The sequence below is a fragment of the Bombus impatiens genome, unplaced genomic scaffold (assembly GCF_000188095.3).
Source record: "Bombus impatiens unplaced genomic scaffold, BIMP_2.2 scf_1870, whole genome shotgun sequence".
NCBI classification, from domain to species: domain Eukaryota; kingdom Metazoa; phylum Arthropoda; class Insecta; order Hymenoptera; family Apidae; genus Bombus; species Bombus impatiens.
This window is the reverse complement of record NT_178289.1, coordinates 4,179-10,469: the sequence shown is the minus strand read 5'-3', so window position 1 is coordinate 10,469 and position 6,291 is coordinate 4,179. Positions and strand designations below refer to the sequence as shown.

General features: G+C 32.2%; 1 pseudogene; it reads right to left on the bottom strand.

Moving 5' to 3' along the window:
- Positions 1–557: 557 nt before the first annotated feature.
- On the bottom strand, positions 558–4,872 carry LOC100749818 (annotated as a pseudogene).
- Between the last annotated feature and the right edge of the window lie 1,419 nt (positions 4,873–6,291).

The window sequence follows — 6,291 nt, the reverse complement described above, 5'->3', positions numbered from 1 at the left end:
AAAGGTACGAAAAAGTCTATATAAGAATGTCGCGAATTTCGTAAATAGCCATTAGTTATTTCATTATAAGGTATAAGTACATAAGACTACTGGGTACAGTTAACATTCAACAGATACATGAAAAAAGGGGAGGAGAACAAAAAGTTCAACAGACGCGCATTGTGAATAGTAACAGCATTTATGTACAATTCAAATGACAGATAAAAATATAGTGGAAGTGGATTGGATTAGAGGGCTCTGGGAAGGTCGCGTATGTAGCCACTTCACGCGGTAAGAACTGCCAGCTGATATTTGTTTTCAGAAATTAATCTGTAGAAAACGATGCCGAGATAAAAACAGCGAACGTCGTAAAATGTATACGTACCAGTTTTAATGGTATAAATACGTATACGTAAATGGTATACGTATACGTATAAATATATGTTTAAATAAAGACTTTGCTACCGACAAAACAGCTCGACTTTAATTATGTGATAAACATATCTAGGCTAAGTCTATTGTACGCACTTTACGCACAAAGACGTACTTTTTTATATTTAAGGGGAAAAATATAAAGCTCCGTTTTCTAATCCATTTCTTTATTAAATAGGATAATCCATTTAACAGAAGGTCTAAAGTTCTACTCCATAAAACATTCCTACATACATCTTGATTTTACCATATTGCATTAAGATTCACAATCGTCCTGATGAGGTCATCGGTTCTTACATTCCTTTGTATAAATGGTAATAACCTAATAGTAGTAATAATGTAAATACAAAACGTTAATCGCATATCTCACAACATATGTCTTCAATTACTCTGATACTTGCAAGATAGGAGTAACACACTGGTTTTTTCGCCATTGTACATTGATATAATGATGTGATCGGGCGTGAAGTTCATTAAAATCGGTATGTTACAGCATCCAAGTAATGACTTTTTTTTTATTAACGTGGAGGAAATCCGCACGGACACCAGGTCGCTTCTGGGGAAAAGCGGCGTGGTAGTGCCGGACTCCAACCAACTAAAACCTCCACAATAGCCGTCCCAACTGCGATTGAGAGGGGCCCGGGAACCGGATTTAAGTAATGACTAACAGTGAGTCAATCCCGCCGTGCCGTGTGGTATTACAGTGATTTCCGGAATCTGCAAACAGTATTTCTATGACTATTGAAGTTAATCATTACCAGTAAAAATAATAACGTTCACATAATATTGACATATGTTCTTAATTGAGAAAGGAGAAATTCTATCATCCTATAATCATCTATCATCCTATAATAACAAAATGGTTACTTCCACATATTATAGAAAGAAATATAAAAATTGTATGCATAGAAAGAAATAAAAGAAAATATCAAATAGGTAAAATAAAGGAACATAAGTAAATAGAAAAACAATAAAATAGGAAAGAAGGTAATCCAATAATCAACTGTATAAAAAGGGTTATCTAGCTCTATAGTTGTTATACAAATTATATGAATTAATATAACGACGGAGTAAATAATATTTTTTTATACAGATCTTATATTAGGAACGAAATAAAATGAGTGCAAATGCGGGAACGTCGGAACGAAATTGGCATAAAGGAAATTAAAGATGTGGGTTAAAATGTGTGTCGATAATCTTACTAAGAGACGTTACAGTGTGTATGTTCTTGTGGACAGGTATTTTATGTATACGTACCTCGACCGTTTCCGGTGTTCCTAACGCGTAGATCACTGCTTCGGCAATGTCTCCAACTTTTAATATAAAATTATTGCTCACGACATCTTGGACACCTTTTATCATATCTGTCATCACAGCTCCGGGGCTGATGTTCTATTAAAATATACAGATAAAACCCTGTGAGTATTATTTATTCTTATAGTATGTGCATGCGTATATCTGATTATTCAGAATTACATTAACAAAAAATCATAGACAATTTTGTTGAACCAATTTTAATTATAGAAATGGCAACGATATCTATTAACACCATCTGTTAGATTTAGGTTTTAAATGTTCCCACACCTTCGAAAATTTTCATTTTCTTGTCTGTACGTATGGACTAACGATGGCACTAAATAATACTAATATATAATTTAAATAATACTGGCATTAAATAATACTAATATACTATACATATGTAAATAATGAGTTGTTACCGTGATTTTGACGTTCAGCTTGGACGCGATTATTTCATGACGAAGTTCTATCCCTAGAGCTCTTAGACCGTATTTACTAGGACCGTACATGCCGATCGGTATGGCTATACCTTCAAGATGTAATCCGGCAATGCTATAAATATGCTTCATATTAAGAAATGTAATAATTTAATCAAACTGTCTGTGAAAAATTAGTATAATGGAAGACAGTATAGTTTAATTTCTACGAAATCACGGAATTTAATGAACCTTTCTGAAGTTTTTCGTAATAAAGTACAAACTACGAAAAGATAAGCACAGACATTTTGCTTATTTTCATATTTTTTTTTATCTCTTTCTTGCATATATGTCTTGCATATATCGGTAGAAATTCGATCGATTGGGGAGATTGTGGAATATAAAAATCTAGAGATACACAGTGATATTGACATATTGCTGAATTTATTCTATATATAAAATCTTAGTTTGGTAAATCAATCTACTAGGCTGTCCCAAAAGTTTGTTTCGTTTTATAAAGTAGTAATAAATATAAAACATTTCTTGTTTTATATTATTTTATCGAATTATATATCATGCATTCTGTTCCATTGGAACATATGAACAACACATGAAAATAATATTAATTCCTTATAAAACGAAAGAAACTTTTGGTACAACCTAATATATCTGGATGAAATGCAAATATTCTTTATTTTTCCCGGCCTTATATTGTATTGAAGACAAACTTGTTTCCGTTTACTTCGTAGCTGATATGTCTATTATAACTTTTTTAATAATTCTAATAATATGCTAGGAGAAGTGTTTCATGAATTCAACTCAAGTTTGCTCTAGAATGAAATAAATATCATTTGAAAAATGATAGTCTTTATATTATTTAATTATTTCAGAAATAACATATAATTCAATAAATACGTAAAATGTGCATATAAAAATATATTGGGCAAAAAATTAAATTCAAACGAATTGAGTTTATTTGGTAGTGTTCAATATAAAAGTTTCATTTTTGTTTTCTCCGTTTGTAAATAGAAGATGAAAACTACTTGCTTAGATTAACAAAAAACAATTAAGATTTGAGAGGACAAATGGAACGATAGATTCTTTGGCATTTTCCACAGATATATTTATCCGACGCTGCCATCAGTAAATTACGGTGGAAATATATTCTTATGTAATACATGAAGTTACCTGGAGATATTAATTATATGGCTGCAAGCGTTGCATTTTTTCATAGATTTTACTGCTTCTCGTGCAAAAATTGCTGGTGCTATCAAGTTGGTATCAATGACTCTACGGTATTCTTCGGTTTTTGAGTCTGTAACAGAATATTTACGATTAGTTATTACAAACAGAAATGTATCTATGAGTATTATTATATAGCCAAGCTATTATTAGTAAGAGTAATTAAATATAACAGTTGGGCATGTAAGAATCAACGTTTAGATAAAAAAACTTCAATTTCGCGAGTAAAACTGTATTATTTATGTAATATTTAACATTTGTAACATTCACATTTAAAAATAATGACTAGAAAAGCATTATTATTTTGAAATAGTAGATATTGTAGGGAAGGAAACATCTGGAAACAAAATTTGAATTTTACTTGAAAAGATCAGTCGAAAATAGCGAACACAACTTTTTTGTATCAGATTTGATTTTCCTAAAAATTCTTCGAATATTCCTTAAACACGTGTAACAACCTTTTTATCTGATGAATTTAGAAAATTTGGAGCAAGAAAATCTCGATCAGAACATAACTAATGTACAGCGAAGTTTTGATATTGCAAAATATTTTTAACATAGCATAGGTACTAATCGTCAGTAATATATCAGTGATAATTAATAGATAGCGATTTTTCAGAATAAATACCACTCAGAGATTGCAACAAATGAAAATCACATAGCTTGCAAAATAAAAGGATCCTATTTGTTTTGTTCGTATGGTTGAATTTCTGGTCTAACAAAACAAAAGTTGTAATACTTATGTTTTAATGCAAATGTATATAAATACTCCTTCCGCGTACTATGGTACGCTTTCAACAGTAAACCGATAACATGAAGATTAATTTAATCAAGCTCGATAATTCAAAGGAATGATTGTAATCACTCGAGCGGTTATACTGATAACGAAATTGAAATTTTATTGAAATTTTCCATACAACTGACTTCTCCGCTAATACTGAAGAAACCTGGGACATTAACTCCAAATCAACACTACTTGTCCAACGAAAGCTTTCCTACTACAGATAGTAGATAAACGAATCTAAATTATTCTAACCATTTTACATCTGTAGCATAATAATATAACCTATGATTACTGGCAATACTTAAAAAGAAAGAAGAATAGAGAAAAAAGGAAAATTCAAATCGAAGCATATTCGTAAAATACCATATATCGATATGAATAGATATTTTTACCGAGAATAGGTGTGGAACTAAGAACTCCAGCATTATTCACTAGAATATCAAGCGACCAAACTTTTCGTCGATCCATTTGAAAACCTTAAGAATATCTTCTTCGTTCGTTACATCGCACTCGATCGGAAAAAATTTATCCTTTCCAATTTCTGCTGTAGCATCCTGAAGTTTGTCTATTCTTCTTCCCAAACCAACTATTTTAATGCCATGGGTAGCCAGAGCTTTCGATATCGCGAGACCGATTCCTCCGCTCGAACCGCTCACAAGTGCTACTTTTCCAATCCAGCGATTCATCATTCGTATTGCGATTCATCGTTCGTATTGCCGTGCTACAAAGTCACTACGCGTGGAAGTATTCCGTTGTAGTTTAAAGAGAGATTTCGGGCTCTTGCCCCTACCAATCGCGGCCACTTGTGGCGTCTCATAGCAACTAACTACCTAACATGCAATCTACAGAGTGCTCAGTTTCAACGCAACGAGTTAAATATCTCAAAACATAAGGTAAAAAATACACAAAGGTGTAATACGAAAAATACGGAAAGTTATAGAGCAGCTGATGTTGCGATTCTGTTAATGATCGCGATTATATTTTTTTTTTATGAAGTATATTGATATAGGAATTATAGTTATAACTATAGCTATACGTCCGCTCCCCTCATCCCTCCTCCAGAGTTGAATTAGTCAGTGCAAACACTCGAATTACATTACGTAAAGATACGTAATAAATACCTATAGCGACTAGAGTTAACGAGTGTAATTTCTAGTCTAGCAAAAAAGTAACAATATAAAAAATAGCTCTCTATTCTATACCATCTCGAAAAGCTATTCTAGTCAAGTGATCGTTACATGTATTTGCTTTAAATAGCTGACTCATGTTTAACGTAGCTATTACATGTACTATACCCATAAAATAGCGATGACCCACTCATGATGAGTTGGCCGTTACGATTTCTTCTAAAAATTTTTCTGCTGTGAGCGCGTTTGTTATATGTTATAACTGAGGAGAATGACGAGTACATGTTGTTGTTACTTTATAATAAAAGATTTACTTGAAATCTTGGATAATGGATCGAACGTATAACTCCATCATAGTATTCAATTAAGATCGCAATATTTTCCAATGTGGTAATTCTTCAATTAATGACATAACATTCATAACTACCAGCGAAGGGTAGGTAAGATAAGGAGATTAAATATTGTAGAATTACCACTTTGTTATTTTGTTAGTGATGACCGCAGATTTGTACGTATTTATGAAAATTTTCAAGATGTAAAAACACACTTTTCGAGATGTAAAAACACACTTTATCTAATACTACAAACCGCTTATCTTGTTACATACAAATTCTGCCGATTACTTAGATACACGCAATTTCAGCAATACTACTTGATTAGCTTTATCAATTTTGCTGATAGATATATCACCGTTGCAGCGCCACAATGACGCAAATGCGAAACGCTATTTCAGGATCCAAAAGAAAATTTCATTTAGTAAAGCTTGTAATTAGGTAACAATGTATATGTTATATGATATTAAGATAAACAATATTTTTTGCCTTCTCTAGTTACTCTTAAGTATGTCTGTGTAATTAACATTCTTATCGTTACTCTTACGAAGTACGATAGCCAACAACGAAACTGAACGAGATTGATCCATAAGCTGCGATACGAAAGGTACACAGAACTCACTGGGCATTATTTTAAACATGAGATCGTGTCGCTTGTCACACAGTTTTCTTAAGTCTAT